This window comes from Sapajus apella, unplaced genomic scaffold (genome assembly GCF_009761245.1).
Source record: "Sapajus apella isolate SASKATOON/1434 unplaced genomic scaffold, GSC_monkey_1.0 scaffold10, whole genome shotgun sequence".
NCBI lineage: Eukaryota > Metazoa > Chordata > Mammalia > Primates > Cebidae > Sapajus > Sapajus apella.
In genome coordinates, this window is record NW_022436950.1 from 17,280,096 (window position 1) to 17,305,533 (window position 25,438).

General features: G+C 38.9%; 1 protein-coding gene and 1 pseudogene across 2 annotated transcripts in view; one reads left to right on the forward strand and one right to left on the reverse strand.

Moving 5' to 3' along the window:
* SGPP2 (sphingosine-1-phosphate phosphatase 2) overlaps positions 1–25,438 on the reverse strand; it is a 258,416-nt gene that overhangs the window by 212,227 nt on the left and 20,751 nt on the right. For both annotated transcript variants that reach the window (XM_032278042.1, XM_032278043.1), the window contains exon 2: positions 23,398–23,490. The gene's annotated coding sequence lies outside the window, so the exon portion shown is untranslated. The remainder of the gene's footprint in view (positions 1–23,397; positions 23,491–25,438) is intronic.
* On the forward strand, positions 11,223–11,377 carry LOC116552076 (annotated as a pseudogene).

Consider the following 25,438-nt stretch of genomic DNA (forward strand, 5'->3'; position numbering starts at 1 on the left):
AAAAAAAAAAAAAAAAAAAAAGCTCCACAAACCTCAGTGCCTCTGTTTAAGCCAGCGCAGTGAGTGGCCGCAGGGGAAAACAAACAGACCCCGGAGCCTCTTCAACAGGCGACTGGAACACCAACTTAAAAAAGGAGCTGAGGCAGGGAGCCAGGCGATCAGGCTCGGCTGGTCCCACCCCCACAAAAGAACAGCAACCAGAAACTCTGGATTGAGACTTTCACAGCAAGCGCAGCTGAACCCGGGACAGTCCAGCTCTGTGGGGGAGGGGCGTCCGCCATTACCGAGGCAGCCCGCCGTTGCCAAGGCAACCCGCCATTGCTGAGGCAGCCCGCCGTTGCCAAGGCAACCCGCCATTACCCAGGCAGCCCGCCGTTGCCAAGGCAACCCGCCACAGCAGAGAGACTCCGCCTTAACAGAGGCGGGCCACCATCGCCAAAGCAGTTCTAACTACACCCATATAAACAGGACTGCAGGGAAGTTCACTCGGCAGCGGGGTGGAGCCCACAGCAGCTCAGCAAAGCCTCTATAGGCCGACAGTGACTAGGCTGCCTCCTTGCTGGGCTGGGCAGGTCTGAAGGAAAAAAAAAAAAAGAAGGCAGCAGCATAACGGAAACTCATAAATAAAGCCCTAAATCCCTGGGACAGAGCACCTGGGAACAAAAAGCAGTTTATGAGTTCTGCTGCAGCAGACCTAAACGTACCTGCCCAGCAGCTCTGAATGAACAACCGAGCTCACAGCTCACCATTTGTGCTCCTATAAAGAAGAGACCGTCTCCTCAAGCAGCTCCCTGACCCCTATATATCCAAAGAGACACCTCATAAAGGAGAGATCAGATTGACACTAGGCGGGTATCCTTCTGGGACAAAGATAGCAGAAGAAGAAAACTGGTAACAACCCTTACTGTTCTGCAGCTGCTGCAGGTGAACCCCAGGCAAGCAGGGCCTGGAGTGAACCTCAGCAGACCTACAGCAGAGGGGCCAGACTGTCAGAAGGAAAACCAAGAAACAGAAATAACCTCATCATCAACAAACAGAAGGTCAATCTGAAAGATTTGAGACCCAATCTGAAAGCCAGCAACTACAAAGTCGACAGGTGGATAAATCCTTAAAGATGGGAAGAAACCAGTGCAAAAAGGATGAAAACACCCGAAACCAGAACACCTCTCCTCCTACAAGGGATCACAACTCTTCAACAGCAAGGGAACAAGGTTGGAGGGAGAACGAGTGTGATGAAATGACAGAATCAGACTTCAGAAGGTGGGTAGTAAGAAACTTCTGTGAACTTAAAGAACATGTTCTAGCCAAATGCAAAGAAACTAAGAACCTTGAAAAAAGATTTGACGAAATGCTAATGAGAATGGACAAAATAGAAAGGAATATAAGTGAATTGATAGAGCTGAAAAACGCAACACGAGAACTTCGTGAAGCATGCACAAGTATCAACAGCGGAATTGACCAAGCAGAAGAAAGGATATCAGAGGTCGAAGATCAACTCAATGAAATAAAACAGGAAGGCAAGACTGGAGAAAAAAGGGTAAAAAGGAATGAACAAAGTCTCCAAGAAATGTGGGACTATGTGAAAAGACCTAATCTACGTTTGATAGGTGTACCTGAATGCGATGAATAGAATGAATCCAAGCTGGAAAATACTCTTCAGGATATTATCCATGAAAACTTCCCAAACCTAGCAAGGCAGGCAAACATTCAAGTCCAGGAAATACAGAGAACACCACAAAGATATTCGTCAAGAAGAGCAACCCCAAGGCACATAATCGTCAGATTCACCAGGGTCGAAATGAAGGAGAAAATACTAAGGGCAGCCTGAGAGAAAGGTCGGGTTACCCATAAAGGGAAGCCCATCAGACTCACAGCAGATCTCTCAGCAGAAACCCTACAAGCCAGAAGAGAATGGGGGCCAATATTCAACATCCTTAAAGAAAAGATCTTTCAACCCAGAATCTCCTATCCAGCCAAACTAAGCTTCATAAGTGAAGGAAAAATAAAATCCTTTGGGAACATGCAAGTACTCAGAGATTTCGTCACCACCAGGCCAGCTCTACAAGAGCTCCTGAAAGAGGCTCTACACATATAAAGGAACAACAAGTACCAGCTCAACTAAAGGGCAAAACACCCAGCTAGCACCAAAATGGCAGTATCAAATTCACACATAACAATTTTTACCCTAAATGTAAATGGACTAAATGCCCCAATCAAAAGACACAGACTGGCAAATTGGATAAAAAGACAAAACCCATCAGTGTGCTGTATCCAGGAAATCCATCTCACATGCAAGGATACACAAAGGCTCAAAATAAAGGGAAGGAGGAAGATTTATCAAGGAAATGGAGAGCAAAAAAAAGTAGGAGTTGCAATTCTCATCTCTGATAAATTAGACTTTAAAGCAACAAAGATCATAAGAGAAAAAGAGGGACATTACATAATGATAAAAGGATCAATGCAACAAGAAGAGCTAACGATCCTAAATATATATGCACCCAATACAGGAGCACCCAGATACATAATGCAAGTTCTTAATGACTTACAAAGAGACTTAGACTCCCACACAATAATAGTGGAAGACTTTAACACCCCACTGTCAACATTAGACAGATCAACCAGACAGAAAATTAACAAGGATATCCAGGACTTGAACTCAGACCTGGACCAAGCAAACCTAATAGACATTTACAGAACTCTCCACCCCAAATCCACAGAATATACATTCTTCTCAGCACCACATCACACCTACTCTAAAATTGACCACATAATTGGAAATAAATCACTCCTCAGCAAATGCAAAAGAACGGAAATCGTAACAAACAGTCTCTCAGACCACAGTGCAATCAAGTTAGAACTCAGAATTCAAAAACTAACCCAGAACCGCACAGCTTCATGGAAACTGAACAACTTGCTCTTGAATGTTGACTGGATAAACAATGAAATGAAGACAGAAATAAAGATGTTCTTTGAAACCAACGCGAATGAAGAGACAACATACCAGAATCTCTGGAACACATTTAAAGCAGTCTCTAGAGGAAAATATATAGCAATAAGTGCCCACATGAGAAGCAAGGAGAGATCAAAAATTGACACCCTATTGTCAAAACTGAAAGAGCTAGAGGAGCAAGATCAAAAAAACTCAAAGTCTAGCAGAAGACAAGAAATAGCTAAGATCAGAGCAGAACTGAAGGAGATAGAGACACAAAAAACCCTTCAAAAAATCAATAAATCCAGGAGCTGCTTTTTTGAAAAGATCAACAAAATAGACCACTAGCCAGATTAATAAAAAAGAGAGAATAATCAAATTGATGCAATAAAAAATGATAAAGGGGATATCACCACAGATTCCACAGAAATTCAAACCAGCATCAGAGATTATTACAAACAACTCTATGCACACAAACTAATAAACCTGGAAGAAATGGATAAATTCCTGGACACTTGCCTCCTGCCAAGCCCAAACCAGGAAGAAGCCAAAACCCTGAACAGACCCATAACAAGGTCTGAAGTTGAGGCAGCAATTAAGAGCTTACCACCCAAAAAAAGCCCAGGTCCAGATGGGTTCACAGCTGAATTCTACCAGACATACAAAGAGGAGCTGGTACCATTCCTTCTGAAACTATTCCAAACAATACAAAAAGAGGGAATTCTTCCCAAATCATTTTATGAGACCAACATCATCCTGATTCCAAAACCCGGCAGAGACTCAACAAGAAAAGAAAACTTCAGGCCAATATCCATGATGAACATAGATGCAAAAATCTTCAATAAAATACTGACAAGCCGATTGCAACAGTACATCAAAAAGCTTATCCACTATGATCAAGTAGGCTTCACCCCGGGGATGCAAGGCTGGTTCAACATATGCAAGTCTATAAACGTAATTCACCACATAAACAGAACCAAAGACAAAACCACATGATTATCTCAATTGATGCAGAGAAGGCCTTTGACAAAATTCAACAGACCTTTATGCTAAAAACCCTCAATAAGCTAGGTATCGATGGAACGTATCTCAAAATAATAAAAGCTATTTATGACAAACCAACAGCCAATATCATACTGAATGGGCAAAAACTGGAAGCATTCCCCTTGAAATGTGGCACCAGACAAGGATGCCCTCTCTCACCACTGCTATTCAATATAGTATTAGAAGTTCTAGCCAGAGCAGTCAGGCAAGAAAAAGAAATAAAGGGCATTCAAATAGGAAAGGAGGAAGTCAAATTGTCTCTATTTGCAGACGACATGATTGTATATCTAGAAGACCCCATCGTTTCAGCCCCAAACCTCCTGAAACTGATAAGCAAGTTCAGCTAAGTCTCAGGATACAAAATCAATGTGCAAAAATCACATGCATTCCTATACACCAATAACAGACTTAAAGAGAGCCAAATCAAGAACAAACTTCCATGCACAATGGCCACAAAGAGAATAAAATACCTAGGAATACAACTAACAAGGAACGTAAAGGACCTCTTCAAGGAGAACTACAAGTCACTGCTCAACGAAATAAGAGAGGACACAAACAGATGGAGAAACATTACATGTTCATGGTTGGGAAGAATCAATATTGTGAAAATGGCCATACTGCCCAAAGTAATTTACAGATTCAACGCTATCCCCATCAAGCTACCAATGACCTTCTTCGCAGAACTGGAAAAAACCACCTTAAACTTCATATGGAACCAAAAGAGAGCCCGCATAGCCAAGTCAATTCTAAGCAAAAAGAACAAAGCAGGGGGCATCACACTATCGGACTTCAAACTATACTACAAGGCTACAGTAATCAAAACAGCATGGTACTGGTACCAAAACAGAGATATAGACCAATGGAACAGAACAGAGGCCTCGGAGGCAACACAACATATCTACAACCATCTGATCTTTGGCAAACCAGACAAAAACAAGAAATGGGGAAAGGATTCCCTGTTCAAGAAATGGTGTTGTGAAAGCTGGCTAGCCATGTGCAGAAAGCAGAAACTGGATCCCTTCCTGACACCTTACACTAAAATTAACACCAGATGGATTAAAGACTTAAACATAATACCTAACACCATAAAAACCCTAGAAGAAAATCTAGGCAAAACCATTCAGGACATAGGGTTAGGCAAGGACTTCATGACCAAAACACCAAAAGCATTGACAACAAAAGCCAAAATAGACAAATGGGACCTAATCAAACTCCACAGCTTCTGCACAGCAAAAGAAACAATCATTAGAGTGAATCGGCAACCAACAGAATGGGAAAAAAATTTTGCAGTTTACCCATCTGACAAAGGGCTGATATCCAGAATTTACAAAGAACTAAAACAGATTTTCAAGAAAAAAAATAACAAGCCCATTCAAAAGTGGGCAAAGGATATGAACAGACACTTTACAAAAGAAGATATACATGAGGCCAACAAACATATGAAAAAATGCTCATCATCACTGGTCATCAGAGAAATGCAAAACAAAACAACATTGAGATACCATCTCACGCCAGTTGGAATGGCGATCATTAAAAAATCTGGAGACAACAGATGCTGGAGAGGATGTGGAGAAATAGGAACACTTTTACACTGTTGGTGGGAGTGTAAATTAGTTCAACCATTGTGGAAGACAGCGTGGCGATTCCTCAAGGACCTAGAAATAGAAATTCCATTTGACCCAGCAATCCCATTACTGGGTATACATCCAAAGGATTACAAATCGTTCTACTATAAGGACACGTGTACACGAATGTTCATTGCAGCACTGTTTACAATAGCAAAGACCTGGAACCAACCCAAATGCCCATCGACGATAGACTGGATAGGGAAAATGTGGCACATATACACCATGGAATATTATGCAGCCATCAAAAACGATGAGTTTGGGTCCTTTGTAGGGACGTGGATGAACCTGGAAACCATCATTCTCAGCAAACTGACAGAAGAGCAGAAGATCAAACACCACATGTTCTCACTCATAGGTGGGTGTTGAACAATGAGAACACATGGACACAGGGAGGGGAGCACTACACACTGGGGTCAGTTGGGGGGAAATAGGGGAGGGACGGTGAGGGGTGGGGAGCTTGGGAGAGATAGCAAGGGGAGAAATGCCAGATGTAGGTGATGGGGAGGAAGGCAGCAAATCACACTGCCACGTGTGTACCTATGCAACAATTTTGCACGTTCTTCACATGTACCCCAAAACCTAAAATGCAATAAAATAAATGGGAAAAAATAAATAAATAAATAACTGAATACATGATAATGGCATAATTTACTTTCTGTCTAAAATGCACCCCCATACAATAAAATCCATACTCATTTTTTTTTAATTATATGGGTAAAGATGTCATGTATAAAATTGAAGAGCAAATGGTGGATTGGAGCAAAATAATTGCATTTTATGTGACAGACCAAGTGTCATTTCCTCCTACTACAAAGTCCTCCTGCTAAATCTTAAGAAAAAGACAAAAAAGAGAATGAAAGTATGGGCAATTTATAGAAGAAAAAATTCAGATTATCAAGAAACTCTTGAAAACATAAATAGCTCCATTTGTAGCATGGAAATGCAAGTTAAGCAAGATAATTTTTTAACTTCAGATTGTCTATTAAGAGCAACAGGATCTAATGTTGAGGGTGGGGCCGAAACTAGCAATCTAATGTCAATTGCTGAAGTCTTTTGTGAAACTAATCTGAAAATATCTACTAAAAATTAGAATCCTCATATGCTTTAAGGATTCCACTTGGAATTATGTATCCTATAGAAATAAAAACCAATATATAATAATAAGTGTTTAAGAATGTTTATTATGACATTATTTACAAGGACAAAAAAAATCCACATCTAAACAACCCGACGTCCATGTGAAGAAATGGCTGAATAAATTATGCCACATCAATAACATGTACTATAATGCAGCTATTTTTTTGTTTGTTTGTTTTGTTTTATTTTATTTTGAGATAAAGTCTCTCTTGTTGTCCAGGTTGGAGTGCAATGGCGCAATTTTGGCTCACTGCAACTTCCACCTCCTGAGATGAAGCAATTCTCTTGCCTCAGCCTCAGCCTCCCAAGTAGCTGGGATTACAGGTATGCACCACCATGCCCAGCTAATTTTTGTATTTTTAGTAGAAATAGGCTTTCACCATGTTGGCCGGGCTGGTCTCAAACTCCTGACCTCAGGTGATCTGCCAGTCTCAGCCTCCCAAAGTGCTGGGATTACAGGCATGAGCCACTGCACCTGGCCTAATGCAGCTATTAAAAATGATGTGGGCCGGGCGCGGTGGCTCAAGCCTGTAATCCCAGCACTTTGGGAGGCTGAGGCGGGTGGATCACAAGGTCAAGAGATCGAGACCATCCTGGTCAACATGGTGAAACCCCGTCTCTACTAAAAATACAAAAAAAATTAGCTGGGCATGGTGGTGCGTGCCTGTAATCCCAGCTACTCAGGAGGCTGAGGCAGGAGAATTGCCTGAACCCAGGAGGCGGAGGTTGCGGTGAGCCGAGATCGCGCCATTGCACTCCAGCCTGGGTAACAAGAGTGAAACTCCGTCTCAAAAAAAAAAAAAAAAAAGATGTTAGGTGTACATTTTGACTATGGAGATGCCCATGATATATTACTATGTGAAAAAGACATTGTAGAACAGGGATGTGATGTAATTTCATTTTCAAAAATGAACTCTGTGTATATACATACATATATTTATGATATATATGAACATGAGCATTGAGAAAGAAACTTGTGCAGCAAAATGTTAACATCAGTTATCCTGGGGAGTGCAAGAGGGATTCAACAGAAGTAGAGGGCAGATTATTAGATTTTCTTAAGTGTTTCAATATTGTTTGACTTGTCACTTTTGTTATTAAAAACTCTGACAAAGTTTAAGCAAAGCACCAACAGGGAAAATATTTCAAATGTTGGTACTAGATTCCTTTTCCCAGTTCCAGGAGGACAGCTTCCAAAAACAAAAATACTGTTAGCAATAGTGACTGGGTCTCCAAGAGTGATCACAGCCTCAGTATAGTTACTGTTTTGCATTCTTTAGTAAGTTCCATTGCATCGGAAGTGGAAATATTTAAATCTCATATGAATTTAAAAGATTTATAGCAAATGACTATTTAAAATAACTAAGCAGACTTAAAGGAGTAAAATATAGATAAAGGAAGATACTCCTACATTCTAATGATGACTCACTAAAAATACTCCAAGAAAAAGCATAAAAATTATTTAGAAAGAAAAATGTGCAGTTAGAAATGATAGATGAAATGTGCTGCAATCATACAATGAAATTCAGTTGACCTTTGAACAACACAAGAGTTAGAGATGCCCACCCCTGGCACAACTGAAAATGCATATTACTTTTGACTCCCCTGGAACTTAACCATTGATAGCCTGCTGTTGACCAGAAGCCTTACCAATAACATAAACAGTTGATTCACATATATTTTGTATGTTACATATATTATATACTATACTTCTATAACAAAGTAAGCTATAGAAAAGAAAATGTTATTAAGAAAACCACAATGAAGAGAAAATATATTTACTCTTCATTAAGTGGAAATGGATTGACATGGTTTGGCTGTGTGTCCCCATCCAAATCTCACCTTGAATTGTAATAATTGCCACACGTGGTGGGAAGAAACCAGTAGAAGGTAATTGAATCACTAGGGTGTTTCTTTTCCCATGCTGTTCTTGTTACAGTGTCTCATGAGATCTGATGGTTTTACAAAGGGAAGCTCCCCTGCACATACTCTCTTGCCTGCTGCCATGTAAGACATGACTTTGCTACTCCTTTGTCTTCTGCCATGATTGTGAGGACTCCCCAGCCATGTGGAACTGTGAGTCCACAAAACCTCTTTCCTTTATAGATTCCCCCGTCTTGGGTATGTCTTTATCAGCAGCATGAGAATAGAATAATACATGGATCATCAAAAAATTCTATATTCTCATTGTCTTCACATTGAGTGGGCTGAGGAGGAGGAGGAAGAGGAGGGGTTGGTCTTGCTGGCTTAAGGGTGGCATAGGTGTAAGAAAATCTGTGTATTAGTTAGTAGACCTGCACAGTTCCAATCCATGTTGTCCAAGGGTCAGCTGTATTGTACCATGATAAAAATTATGAACATTTTATTTAAAAAACTTGGAAAACACTATGGCTATAACATTATCTTTAAAAAGCAGGATGCAAAACTCTAGATGCTTTTGATAATAACCAAAGAAAATGACAACAATAGCATAACTTCTGTATAAAAAAAAGACCAAAAGGAAATAGACGAAAATATCAACAAAAGAAGTGGAATAAAGGGATTTTTGTCTTTTTTTTCACTTCCTATACTTTCCAAATATTTTGAAATAATTGTTATTATTACATAGCACTATATATTATAAATGGAGTAGAACTTTATTTGACTATATGGATAATAAATATTTTAATTGTTATATATAGTACTTTATATCTATAACATGCATAATGACCTTTAATAGTTATTACATATAATACTTTATCCCTTAATAATAGTAATATTTAGTAAACAATAATAACTATTGAGGAATAAATAAAGCATCAAATATTTTAAGGTAATAAATAATATCTGCAGAGTTAATCTTACCTTGCAATTGCATAAAATATTTATCTTCTATAGCTCAATGTTGAAACTTCATCGATAATTTGCTGCAACTCTTAGATATCATGCTTCATGAGCAGTGTGGAGTTTCAGCCTCCATTAACTAACTAACCTCTGCAGTTCTGTGCTGACATTCCTGTGCATTAGCCTAAAATAGTGTCTTTTACAGAGTCTAGGATTTTTTAAAGAGTCATATGAATAACATGAATGGAGCTGGAGGCCATTATCCTTAGCAAAATAATGTAGAAACAGAAGACCAAATACCGCTGCATGTTCTCACTAATAACTAGGAGCTAAGTGATGAGAACACATGGACACATAGAGGGGAACAACCCCCATTGGGCCTATCAGAAGGTGGAGGGTGGGAGGAGGAAGAGGATCAGGAAAAATAACTAATGGGTAATAGGCTTAGTACCTGGACAAACCCCCATGACACGAGTTTACCTATTAACAAGCCTGCACATGTACCCCTGAACTTAAAAGTTAACAAAAAAGTCATATTAATAGTCAAAAAGTATGATTACGTCAATCCAGCATAGCATATGATATATCCATGATATATCACAGTAGAAAGGTTAAAAAACTACCATATAACTGATGAACCATACAAAGTCAGAGTGGAAACAATGAATATTGTCTTATGCCATCTTGCTGAGCCATCACTAGGCATCTCTTCATCCTCCAAAATGTAAGCAGATAGCATGTCTCTAAATGATCTTGTTATTTAGATACATAATGACATGCTAGTAAGGTATCTAATTGAATGTTGGTACCATCTTCATCATGTCCATTTGCCAACCAGAAAACTCAACAAGGAGACAGGTGAACTCGTGATACCAAAAATCAAGTTCCTTACCAGTACCTCTCCCACTCTTTTTTTTTTTTTTTCTGATCCTTCTAACTCACTAGAATAAGAAATCTTTGTATTACTAGGATATCTCCAAGAGAGGGATTTCACCTTGAGTCAAAAGAAAACCCAAGAAAGTTATTAGGTCCAAAGGACACATTTTATAGTGTCTACTATGTACCAGGTTCTTTCAGTCATAAGGCACAGAAACCCCCTCACAAACTAAAGTAGGTAAAATGGGGAGGGATGTGGCAAAAATTTAGAGCATATATGTATGAATAAGTCAACCAACAAATAAATGAATTCACTATTATTCTCCTTTGAGTAAGAACTTTTATTTAAAATAAATAATCCATTGATAAACTTCCCAGAAACTTAGGGCATCACAGTGCATGGGTGTAGGAACAGAAACATTTCTAAGCCAAGGCCTTATTCCCATCTCCTCAGGGCCTTGCTAACCTCATCTCCATGTGATTCTATTTCTTGCTTTCATTCACTTTATTCTCACTTTTGCCCTCTCCTCTCAAGCATCCTCTGCTTTTTCATCTCCTACTGGGCCCAATTTAGCCATCTTAGCCTTGATCTAAATGACCTTCCAGCTCAAGTGCCTCCCACAGGCTAGAATTTCCCTCTGGGCTTCTTGGTTCAGATTCCAGATAGAGGGAATGCGATTGTTGAATACATGAGTGAATATATGCATGAATAAGTCAACCAATAAATAAGTGAATTCAGTATTATTCTCCTTTGAGTAATAACTTTTATTGAAAATAAATAATCCATACTTACCTGGCAGGGGAGATGCCATGATCACGAAGGTGGTTTTCCCAAGGCGAGGCTTATCCATCGCACTCCAGATGTGCTGACCCCTGCGATTTCCCCAAATGTGGGAAACTCGACTGCGTAATTTGTGGAAAGTGCGTTCGCACTTTCCCCTGGTCTTTTAAAAATAAAAATAAAAATAAAAATAAAAAAATAAATAATCCATTGAATTCTATTTGCCAAACAATGTTCATAAGTAGAAATTTCCAAAGATTACTTTGGATAAGCATACTGGGCCATCTATTTCCTCAAAAGAAGAAATTTTCTATGTAATATTTTAAAGGTTCTATTTATGCTCCCAAACTATATCTACTAAACTTGTGTCATATTGAAATAACTTTGTACAGAATATTATTCATTTTTAATTTTTATGAGTATATTTTATATATATATATACACATACATATCTTTGGGGGTACATGAAATATTTTGATATAGGCATAAAGTGTATAAAAATCACATCAGAGCAAATAGGGCATCTCACCTCAAGCGTTTATCATTTCTTTGTGTTACAAACATTCCAATTCCACTAGTCATTTTTAAATATACAATAAAGTGTTTACTGTAGTCACACTGTTGTGTTACCAAATACTAAAATCTTACCTTTCTATCTAACTATATTTTTGTACCCTCTAACCATTCCTACTTCCCCTCTCCCCTAACCACTACCCTTCCCAGCCTCTGGAAACCATCATTCTATCCTCTATCTCCATGAGTTCAATTGTTTTACTTTTTAGCTTCCACAAATGAATGAACACAAGAGAAATTTGTCTTTCTGTGCCTGGCTTATTTCATTTAACATAACGTCCTCTACTTCCATCTACTCATCAAAATGTAATAATACTGTCAATCTAAATAACAGACAGAACTCTCTAAAATATAATGATATTTATTCAAGATTAGCATCAATGGGAATATGTGCTTGGTTTACTATGTCATGCTTATTCCCATTGCAATGTTTATTCTTGAATAAACATCATTTTCTTTTAGAGAGTCTCTCTCTCTCTGTTATGTAGGTTGTCAAAACAAAACAAAACTTAACATCTTATGGGTTAGACACTTGTTATGTACTCTGTTATTTAATCTTTTTAATATCTACAGAGTAGATACATGTATTAGACTATAAATGAAGGAATCTAGGCTCAGAGTGTTTAGAAATAATTTTCACAGTGTCACTGTGAAGGGAGGACTCTTACAGGTTTCTCTGTTTTCATAGTTTATAAGCTTAGCTATATAAGGTATATATACTTAGGTATATATACTTACATACTTAAGTATATAACTAAGTTATATATAAGTATATAAAATATTAAAGTATATAAGTATATATACTTACATCTGTAAGTATGTAAGTATAAGTAAAGCATATACGCTTAAGTATGTAGCCTACTTCATACTCCTCAGTGAAATAAGACATTTAAGCCCTGTGACATATAGTTCTAGTTTATACTACATTTTGCTGAAGTGTTAGCAACCAGTTAACATTGTGACTGGTCAACAGTTTATAGAGTTGGCAAAAGGAATAAATAATATTTGTCGTCTTTAAAGTTCCTTTTAAGCGCTTCAGATTTTTAACACTTGAAATTGATTGAGAACTCTGCATTTTGCAAGGAAGTGTCCATATCAGTCCACTGCCAACAGTAATTATAGTGTTAGCAGCGCAGAGTTTAAGTTATAATCTTCCTTCTCAGAATGAAATCAACCTATGGAATTGTTCCAGCTTGCAAATCTTAAATATGGCATTTCCAAATATGGCAATTCTGAATTGCCACATCATTTAAAAAATTTAGCCACTTACTTAAAATATATATAAATTCAAACCAAAATCCAATTTATCATTTTAATGTGTACTTTCCTTTGGACTATTTGTGATTATTTTTGTTTTGATGCTCTTGAGCATAATACTTGTTAATTATCACAAATAACATACTGTATCATTGAATGTTCATTTATATTTTACTATAAAATGTGTCTTGGCCTTATGATGTGAATCACAGTAGTTATTCTTTGGGGCATCCTCTTGTCTTCACATAGTGCCTTTATCCATCTCAGTCTAAAGATTATCTTCATAGTCTAAATCTGCAGTAAAGAAAGATATGTCTTCATTATCAACATAATGGGCTCATGTCTTCATTTCCCTTTGGATATGAACGTGAGTCTGAAACCACATTACATCATTTATAATTTCATGCTGCATCTCTTAAGCGAGCTAACCTCTAACTTCAACACAGGCAATTTGCAGTTTCTACTAAATCACAGTTTGTTTTTGTTTTTGTTTTTGTTTTTTACTTCTTTTTCTTCTGTTCTGCAAGGATCTTAACTCTAAGAGGCAGAGTTCAGGTATAGAATTTTATGACAAGATAGTATCTTACATCACTGAGGTTTTCTCTTTCATAAAAACAATTTCTTTGGCCAATATCATCTGACATAAATCTAACTCAAATGCCTTCCTTGGGACTACAGTTTCTTTTACTGACCTTGCTTAAATTTCAAGTGTACCTTGAATTTGTAGAGATATTCAGAGAAAAGTCAAAGTTAAATGTGATTTTAATATTTGAGTATTTGGCAGAAATTTTGCAAAATTTATACCTGGCTTTTATTTTATTTTTTAAATTAGGTTGAACTTTGCTAGAATTTATCTGAACTTCTCATTCAAGTTTTTCCTTCCCAGCTAACTGCAACATACATACATATATATATATATATATATATATATATATATGTTTGCCAAGACTGTTCAAGCAAAATAGCAATTCTCAATCTATGAAGTACAAAAAGTGAGAGCTCCCTAAAGACTTAATGGAAAAAGATTCATTGAGGAAAATAATATTAGCTCAAAAATATTCCCTAGGTTAGGTGTTTTATCAACCTATAAAACTATCAGACTAGTGCTCTGAGCTCTTTGTAAGGTCTCTGTGTTTCCTTATTGCTATGCCTATATCAAGGTTTCTAGAGATAGCAATTTCACTTCCAGAAATAAGTTGACTCAATAATTAAAATAAAACAAGGTGTATCTATGTTCCTCACTCCCCTGAAAATTGTACTATTGGAAGCAGGAGCTCTTTGCTTCTTCCCAAATGTGCTTTGACTCCCCCATATTTGTCAGTTATCTTGTAAGTTAGAAACCAGCTATAGCCAGTTAGGAGCTACATTATTATCCCTTATTTTGATTAATATCTCTTCCCCCAGGGTATATATCTAGATGATGGCATCTGTTCTGAATAGCTTCCATCTGGAGAGCTACAGTTCTAATTTTTCCATTTACATATGTAAGATTCATTATCATGAAGTAGTTTTAAAAGTAGTAATAGAGAATCGGGGGAAGATGGCCGACTAGGAACAGCTTAGGATTGCAGCTCCCAGTGAAAGTGCAGAGGGTGAGTGGACGCCGCATTTCCAGACAGATTTTTATTGCCCACAGACCAGGAGATTCCCAGGCGGAGGAGCCCCACAGGTCACCAGTGCGGCTGTTCCCGCCGGCACAGCTGTTTCCGCTGGCACGGCTGTTTCAGCCCACGCGGCTGCTTTGCCCGTGCCCTGGCATGGTGGTTCTCCGTACAAAAGACACTGGTCCGGGTGTCCTCTTAGCTGGCAATTGGAGCCCTAAGATGGCAGAGTCGTCCATTCATCTGAAATAGTAAGGCAGGCCAGGAGATTCCTAGGCCAAAAAAACCACCAGGAATCTCAGCGCCACTGAGTCGCTGCTCGGGAGATCCCAGCGCCTTTTCAACAGGCGACTGGAACACTGGGAGACAGTGGACTGTTCAACAACAACAAAAAAAGACTCTGAGTCAGGGAGCCAGCTGGTCAGGCTCGGCTGGTCCCACCCCGACCCTGCCAACAAAGAAAAAACTAGTAATCGAAAACGCTCTGGGTTGAGAGTGTCACAGCAAGCACAGCTGAACCCAGGACGGTCCAGCTCTGTGGGGGAGAGGCGTCCGCCATTACTGAGACACTCCACCACTACGGACCATCACTGAGGCAGCCCGCCATTGCCGAGGCAACCTGCCACTACAGAGAGAGTCTGCCATAACAGAGGTGGGCCACCATTGCCAAGGCAGTTCTAACTACACCCATATAAACAGGACTGCAGGGAAGATTACATGGCAGCTGGGCGGAGCCCACAGCAGCTCAGCAAAGCCTCTGCAGGCAGACAGTGACTAGGCGGCCTCCTCACTGGGCAGGGCAGCCCTGAAAGAAAAAAAAGGCAGCAGCATAACAGAAACTCATAAATAAAGCCCTAACTCCCTGGGACAGAGCACCTGGGGGGGAAAAAAACAAAAGGGAGCTTATGAGTTCTGCTGCAGCAGACCTAAACGTACCTGCCCAGCAACTCTGAATGAACAACGGAGCTCACAGCTCAGGACTTGAGCTCCAATAAAGGACAGACTGTCTCCTCAGGCAGCTCCCTGACCCCTGTATATCCAAAGAGTCACCTCATAAAGGAGACAACAGACTGACATTTGGCGGGCATCCTACTGGGACAAAGATAGCAGAAGAGGAAACTGGTAGCAACACTTACTGTTCTGCAGCTGCTGCAGGTGAACCCCCGGCAAGCAGGGCCTGGAGTGGACCTCAGCAGTCCTACAGCAGAAGGGCCAGACTGTTAGAAGGAAAGCTAAGAAAAAGAAGTAACTTCAGCATCCACAAACTGGAAGTTCACTCAGCGACCCAATCTGAAAGTCAGTAACTACAAAGACAACAGGTGGATAAACCCACAGAGATGGGAAGAAACCAGCGCAAAAAGATAAAAACACCCAAAACCAGAACACCTCTCCTCCTAAAAGGGATCACAACTCCTCACCAGCAAGGGAACAAGGCTGGATGGAGAAGGAGTATGATGAAATGACAGAATCAGACTTCAGAAGGTGGGTAATAAGAAACTACAGTGATCTAAAAGAACATGTTCTAACCCATTGCAAAGAAACTAAGAACCTTGAAAAAAAATTTGACGAAATGCTAACGAGAATGGACAACATACAGAGGAATATAAGTGAATTGACGGAGCTGAAAAACACAACACGAGAACTTTGCGAAGCATGCACAAGTTTCAACAGCCGAATTGACCAAGCAGAAGAAAGAATATCAGAGGTCGAAGATCAACTCAATGAAATAAAACAAGAAGGCAAGAATAGAGAAAAAACGGTAAAAAGGAATGAACAAAGTCTCCAAGAAATGTGGGACTATGTGAAAAGACCTAATCTACATCTGATAGGTGTACCTGAATGTGACGAAGAGAATGAATCCAAGCTGGAAAATACTCTTCAGGACATCATCCAGGAAAACTTCCCCAACGTAGCAAGGCAGGCCAATATTCAAGTCCAGGAAATACAGAGAACACCACAAAGATATTCCTGACAAAGAGCAACCCCAACGTACATAATCGTCAGATTCACCAGGGTTGAAATGAAGGAGAAAATACTAAGGGCAGCCAGAGAAAAAGGTTGGGTTACCCACAAAGGGAAGCCCATCAGACTCACAGCAGATCTCTCAGCAGAAACCCTACAAGCCCGAAGAGATTGGGGGCCAATATTCAACATCCTTAAAGAAAAGAACTTTCAACCCAGAATCTCCTATCCAGCCAAACTAAGCTTCATAAGTGAAGGAAAAATAAAATCCTTTGTGAACAAGCAAGTACTCAGAGATTTCATCACCACCAGACCTGCTTTACAAGAGCTCCTGAAAGAGGATCTACACATATGAAGGAACAACCAGTACCAGCCACTCCAAAAACATACCAAATGGTAAAGAGCATCAACACAATCAAGAATCTCCATCAACTAATGAACAAAACAGCCAGCTAGCATCAAAATGGCAGGATCAAATTCACACATAACAATATTAACCCTAAATGTAAATGGACTAAATGCCCCAATCAAAAGACACAGACTAGCAAATTGGATAAAAAGCCAAAACCCATCAGTGTGCTGTATCCAGGAAACCCATCTCACATGCAAGGATACACAAAGGCTCAAAATAAAGGGATGGAGGAAGATTTACCAAGGAAATGGAGAGCAAAAAAAAAGCAGGAGTTGCAATTCTCATCTCTGATAAAATAGACTTTAAAGCAACAAAGATCAAAAGAGACAAAGAAGGACATTACATAATGATAAAAGGATCAATGCAACAAGAAGAGGTAACGATCCTAAATATATACGCACCCAATACAGGAGCACCCAGATACATAAGGCAAGTTCTTAATGACTTACAAAGAGATTTAGACTCCCACACAATAATAGTGGGAGACTTTAACACCCCATTGTCAATATTAGACAAATCAACCAGACAGAAAATTAACAAGGATATCCAGGACTTGAACTCAGACCTGGACCAAGCAAACCTAATAGACATTTACAGAACTCTCCACCCCAAATCCACAGAATATACATGCTTCTCAGCACCACATCACACCTACTCTAAAATTGATCACATAATTGGAAATAAATCACTCCTCAGCAAATGCAAAAGAGTGGAAATCATAACAAACAGTCTCTCAGACCACAGTGCAATCAAGTTAGAACTCAGAATGCAGAAACTAACTCAGAACTGCATAGCTTCATGGAAACTGAACAACTGGCTCTTGAATGTTGACTGGATAAACAATGAAATGAAGGGAGAAATAAAGATGTTCTTCAAAACCAATGAGAGTGAAGACACAACATACCAGAATCTCTGGGACACATTTAAAGCAGTCTCTAGAGGAAAATATATAGCAATAAGTGCCCACATGAGAAGCAAGGAGAGATCTAAAATTGAAACCCTAGCATCAAAATTGAAAGAGCTAGAGGAGCAAGATCAAAAAAACTCAAAACCTAGCAGAAGACAAGAAATAACTAAGATCAGAGCAGAACTGAAGGAGATAGAGACACAAAAAAACCCTTCAAAAAACTAATAAATCCAGGAGCTGGTTTTTTGAAAAGATCAACAAAATAGACAGACCACTAGCTAGATTAATAAAAAAGAAAAGAGAGAATAACCAAATTGATGCAATAAAAAATGATAAAGGGGATATCACCACAGATTCCACAGAAATTCAAACCATCATCAGAGATTATTACAAACAACTCTATGCACATAAACTAGTAAACCTGGAAGAAATGGTTAAATTCCTGGACACTTGCCTCCTCCCAAGCCTAAACCAGGAAGAAGTTGAAACCCCGAATAGACCAATAACAAGGTCTGAAGTTGAGGCAGCTATTAAGAGCCTACCACCCAAAAAAAGCCTAGGTCCAGATGGGTTCACAGCCGAATTCTACCAGATATACAAAGAGGAGCTGGTACCATTGCTTCTGAAACTATTCCAAATAAGCCAAAAAGAGGGAATCCTTCCCAAATCATTTTATGAGACAAACATCATCCTGATTCCAAAACCCAGCAGAGACTCAACAAGAAAAGAAAACTTCAGGCCAATATCCATGATGAACATAGATGCAAAAATCTTCAATAAAATACTGGCAAGCCGATTGCAACAGCACATCAAAAAGTTTATCCACCACGATCAAGTAGGTGTCATCCCAGGGATGCAAGGCTGGTTCAACATACGCAAGTCTATAAACGTAATTCACCACATAAACAGAACCAAAGACAAAAACCACATGATTATCTCAATTGAGGCAGAGAAGGCCTTTGACAAAATTCAACAGCCCTTTATGCTAAAAACCCTCAGTAAACTAGGTATTGACAGAACGTATCTCAAAATAATAAAAGCTATTTACAACAAACCAACAGCCAATATCATACTGAATGGACAAAAACTGGAAGCATTCCCTTTGAAATCTGGCACTAGACAAGGATGCCCTCTCTCACCACTCCTATTCAATATAGTACTGGAAGTTCTAGCCAGAGCAATCAGGCAAGAAAAAGAAATAAAGGGCATTCAAATAGGAAAGGAGGAAGTCAAATTGTCTCTATTTGCAGACAACATGATTGTATATCTAGAAGACCCCATCGTCAGAGCGCAAAATCTCCTGAAACTGATAAGCAACTTCAGCAAAGCCTCAGGATACAAAATCAATGTGCAAAAATCACAAGCATTCCTATACACCAATAACAGACTTAAAGAGAGCAAAATCAAGGGCAAACTGCCATTCACAATTGCCACAAAGAGAACAAAATACCAAGGAATACGACTAACAAGGAACGTAAAGGACCTCTTCAAGGAGAACTACAAGCCACTGCTCAACAAAATAAGAGAGGACACAAACAGATGGAGAAACATTGCATGTTCATGGTTAGGAAGAATCAATATTGTGAAAATGGCCATACTGCCCAAAATAATTTACAGATTCACACTATCCCCATCAAGCTACCAATGACCTTCTTCACAGAACTGGAAAAAACCACCTTAAACGTTATATGGAACCAAAAGAGAGCCCGAATAGCCAAGTCAATTCTAAGCAAAAAGAACAAAGCAGGAGGCATCACACTACCGGACTTCAAACTATACTACAAGGCTACAGTAATCAAAACAGCATGGTACTGGTACCAAAACAGAGATATAGACCAATGGAACAGAACAGAGGCCTCGGAGGCAACACAACATATCTACAACCATCCAATCTTTGACAAACCAGACAAAAACAAGAAATGGGGAAAGGATTCCCTGTTTAATAAATGGTGTTGGGAAAACTGGCTAGCCACGTGCAGAAAGCAGAAACTGGACCCCTTCCTGATGCCTTACACTAAAATTAACTCCAGATGGATTAAACACTTAAACCATAAGACCTAACACCATAAAAACCGTAGAAGAAAATCTAGGCAATACCATTCAGGACATAGGCGTAGGCCAGGACTTTGTGACCAAAACACCAAAAGCATTGGCAACAAAAGCCAAAAGAGACAAATGGGACCTAATCAAACTCCACAGCTTCTGGACGGCAAAAGAAACTGTCATTAGAATGAATCAGCAACCAACAGAATGAGAAAAATTTTTGCAGTCTACCCATCTGACAAAGGGCTGATATCCAGAATTTACAAAGAACTAAAACAGATTTACAAGAAAAAAACAAACAAGCTCATTCAAAATTGGGTGAAGGATATGAACAGACACTTTACAAAAGAAGACATACATGAGGCCAACAAACATATGAAAAAATGCTCATCATCACTGGTCATTAGAGAAATGCAAATCAAAACCGCATTGAGATACCATCTCACGCCAGTTAGAATGGCGATCATTAAAAAATCTGAAAACAACAGATGCTGGAGAGGATGTGGAGAAATAGGAACACTTTCACACTGTTGGTGGGAGTGTAAATTAGTTCAACCATTGTGGAAGACAGTGTGGTGATTCCTTAAGGATCTAGAAATAGAAATTCTATTTGACCCAGCAATCCCATTACTGGGTATATACCCAAAGGATTACAAATCGTTCTACTATAAGGACACATGCACACGAATGTTCATTGCAGCACTGTTTACAATAGCAAAGACCTGGAACCAACCCGAATGCCCATCAATGATAGACTGGACAGGGAAAATGTGGTACATATACACCATGGAATATTATGCAGCCATCAAAAATGATGAGTTCATGTCCTTTGTACGGACATGGATGAACCTGGAAACCATCATTCTGAGCAAACTGACCCAAGAGCAGAAAATTAAACACCGCATGTTCTCACTCATAGGCGGGTGTTGAAAAATGAGAACACATGGACACAGGGAGGGGAGCACTACACACTGGGGTCTGTTGGGGGGAAATGGGGGAGGGATGGGGGGGTGGGGAGGTGGGGAGAGATAGCATGGGGAGAAATGCCAGATATAGGTGAAGGGGAGGAAGGCAGCAAATCACACTGCCTTGCGTGTACCTATGCAACAATCTTGCATGTTCTTCACATGTACCCCAAAACCTAAAATGCAATAAAAAAAGACATAATAAAGATGACATAAAAAAATAAAAGTAGTAATAAATACTTGACTTAATTATGCCACCGAAAATTTTAGTCTTTTAAAATTTCAAACTGAGGAAAGAAAACATGACATTGGTGTAAGTAAAGCAGTTCTCCTCTTTTCTTTTCCTTTTTTTTTTTTTTTTTTTTTGAGATGGAGTCTCACTCTGTCACCAGGCTGGAGCAGTGTTGCAATCTCAGCCTCAGCTCGCTGTAACTTCCACCTCCTTGGTTCCTGCCTCAGCCTCCTGAGTAGCTGGGAATACAGGCATGCACCACCACACCCAGCTATTTTTTGTGTGTTTTTAGTAGAGACGGGGTTTCACCATATTGACCAAGATGGTCTTGATCTCTTGACCTCGTAATCCACCTGCCTAGGCCTCCCAAAGTGCTGAGATTACAGGTGTAAGCCATCACACCTGGCCAGCAGTTCTACTTTTTTAAAGCCACGTAACTAATATTATTTGTCAGTATGATTTGAAATTGTAGCAATAATTGATTAATAAATTGCCCATTTACTGCCATCCCCATAGTAGAATCCAACATGTACTGTGACTGTTCAATAATGTATATTTTAATTAACGATATCTTTTCTCTGAAACTGAAATGTCAATATGATTATAAGCGTGTATGCTGAAGACAGAGTTCAGCACAGCCTCTTAATAACAGAGCTAAAATGGAAGGTAACAACCTGCTTGTCACATGAGACTGTGGGCCAATTAAACCAGCTCCCTCAAGTGTTCAATCTTGGGGAGAAAGAACTGTCAAGAGCCCCATACACTCACAAATAAGTTCCTGATCACTTTGTGTTGTACACGTTGACTATTGCTGTAATCCATTTAATAGATACTTAGGTCTTTATTTTATGCTCAGAACTTGCCTCTGTGGGCGTCACTTATAATTTGTAGCAGCTTTGCACCAGTAGGCAACATGCATGGTTAGATCAGATGGTACTATGTTTGATACTGAATTACCCTTTATTATACCAGATATGTGACCTTGTGTAAATTGCTTAATTGAGCCTCAGTTTCTCCATCTATAAAATAGGTATTTAATGAGGCAATATCTTAAACTATCATGCACAAAATGGTATTCAACAAATGAGAAATATTATTTTCTCTTTGCATATCTATGTCCAATTTGGTTCAATATCTGGATTATGTTTTATTTATCTATTTATTTATTTTTAAAGAGAAGGGCCTCACTCTGTTGCCCAGGCTGGACTGCTGCAGTATGATCATCGCTCACTCAGACTCCTGGGCTCAAGTGATCCTCTTGCCTCAGCCTCTTAAGTAGCTGGGATTACAGGCACAAACCACTGCATCCAACTGGATTATGTTATAATTAAAGGAGAAGAAAGTTTATTCTTGTATGGTCCTTTGGGAAAAGCATGTCATATACTTTCCAGATTTTTTTTATAATAAGTCTCTGTAAGTTTTCAAATGAAGGGCAGGGTAGAAAACCCTTACTTTTAAAAAATTCTATATGGTATTCACATATAGAGCATACATTTTTCACTCCCTTCCCTTCAGAAATCCCATTAAAATTATAGTACAGGAATAAAAAGGGAATGAAAGCTAAGCTATTCAGAGGAGGACCTGCACAGGTGAGAGAGTTCAATAAATTTTTGTCAGACAATAGTATATAGAAGATAATAGGTTTTTTAAAATATAGCTGGGGAAACTGCAGCCTGGAGTACTGTAGGAGGTAGCTGCAATGGAGAAGGGAACCAATCTGTTCAGCAAGACCCAAGCATGGTTCTGGATTCAGGTGTGATAGACAGGTTTAATAGAGGCAGGAAGAAGCTGAAAATACAGGGATTAACTGATAGCTGAATAGGAAGCTGTTAACTCCTCTTGAGAGTTTATAACACATACCTCTCCCATTCTCACACACAGAACCACATACAGAATATGGAACACTTATTCCCAGAGAGGGAAATCAGGATGTTTTGCCTCTAAAGAAATGGAATGCATTTTCAGCTGAACCACAAGCAGAGCTGTTCCACATTTTGTCATTTGGTGGGTACTTAGGGAAAATGCCGTCTCCCAGACCACCACCTACCAGTCAACAAGCTCCACATACATAATCAGATCTTCTATTCTCATCTATATTTCTATAGATGAGAGAGTTGATCTTGGAGAAAACAGAAATAATTCAGGTGGTATCAGAGATCTGTCAAAAATCTCCTTTAGTATCTTCAGAGATATTCTATAAGACATAGTACTCATAAAAAGTACTTACATAAAGGGGTCCTCAAAATACAAGAAGCAGCTCTTGGAAATATTAAAGTGAGCTATCTATAATCATGGGTTCTGCATCCTTGGATTCAACCAGCTGTAGATTAAAAGTATTCAAATTAAAGAAAAGAAAACAATACAAGCAAAAGACAACACAGTATAACAACTATTTACATAGCACTTACCAATGTAAATCATTTGTATTAGGTATTATAAGTGATCTAGAGATAAGGTTTAAAGCATAAGTTGCACATCTGGGCAAAATAGTGAGACCTTCTCTCTAAAAAAGAGAAAAAGTATACAAGATGTATGTAAGTTATATGCAGCTACTCCTTCATTCATAGGGAACTTGAGTATCCTCAAATTTTTGTATCCTTAGTTACATCAATTCTGCAATACAACTTAACATATAAATGCCTGGGCAAATGCCTGCCTCTGAAGACACAGGCTGGAACCAATACTTTCCTGATACTGAGAGATGACTGTATTTGATATAAAAATTCAAAAATTAATAGAACAGTTGGAAGATGAAGTCAGTTGTTAAAATTCTTCAAAGAAATGCATCAGTGTCTTCATCCCACTTGTTTAAAATTTCCATTAGAAGCTCTACTCTTGTGTGCAACTGATCTGAACGCAATGGTTTTGTCATCCATCAAGTGGAAAGTTTGCTCAACTTTGATTTTTCAGTAAGAATTGTGTAAACTAAACCAATTAAGATGACTATGGTGTTGGCTATTGCTTCTGCTGTTATTTGTTGGTCCTCTTCATTTAGGGCACAAACAAGATAATTTTTTTCCTTACCGTAGAATATTGTGGATGGTTTGCCACTGTGGCTTCATCTTCAACATGATCTCATCCCTTCTTTTTTTTTTTTTTTTTTTGAGACGGAGTTTTGCTCTTGTTACCCAGGCTGGAGTGCAATGGCGCGATCTCGGCTCACCGCAACCTCCGCCTCCTGGGTTCAGGCAATTCTCCTGCCTCAGCCTCCTGCGTAGCTGGGATTACAGGCACGCGCCACCATGCCCAGCTAATTTTTTGTAGTTTTAGTAGAGACGGGGTTTTACCGCGTTGACCAGGATGGTCTCGATCTCTTGACCTTGTGATCCACCCGCCTCGGCCTCCCAAAGTGCTGAGATTACAGGCGTGAGCCACCGCGCCTGGCCTCATCCCTTCTTAAAATTAGTTATCTATTTGTAAACTGCTGATTTCTTTGTAAGCATTGTCGTCCCCGTAGATTTTTTTGTAAAGCATCAATGATTTTATCATTCTTCCACTCAAGTTTACCATAAATTTGATGTTTGCTCTTGCTTCAATTTTAGAAGAATTCATGTTGCTCAGAGAGGGGCACTCCTCAAACTGTTGTCTTATCCTTCTCAGGGCTTCAAACTAGATCTTGTTCAGACATGTTACAACAAGTTAATATTTATTAACAATGAGTTTATTTTTGACACAAAAGAATTTGAAATCCATGCATAATTTTTCACAAAATTTTCACATATGGTGAAAAAGTTCTATTTTCCATGAGCTTTTGGAGGGGTTTTGTTGTTGTTGTTCTGAAGACTATTCAAGTGCAGTAGTGAGAAGGGAAGAGTAGAACAACGAATTTGATCTGTAACTGACTGAACAACCAATTGAGATAACTCATTATCTTTTAAGCAGTCCCATGAACTTTTTAAAACTCCTTGTGTAACATACAGAGATTGATTCTAGGTTGATACAATTCTTATACATAATTCTTTTAAGTGAAGATTTTTTCCGCATTTCTTTTTAATAGTTTCTCTTAAGAATCAAAGTTGGAAATTTTCTTTGATTTTGCTAAATTTTGAGAGCCGTGTAAATTCACAAGAAGTTGTGCAGAGAAAAAAAAAGGTCTAGCTTAATAAAATATTTGGGTAGTAAGGAGTCATTGTCTTCACCATGTTTTAAATAAAAATTTTATAAGTTAACATAGAATTAAATACAACACAAACTTTTTTTTTTTTTTTTCTGTGAGACAAGAGTCTTGTCTCCCTCTGTCGCCCAGGCTAGAATACAGTGGCACAATC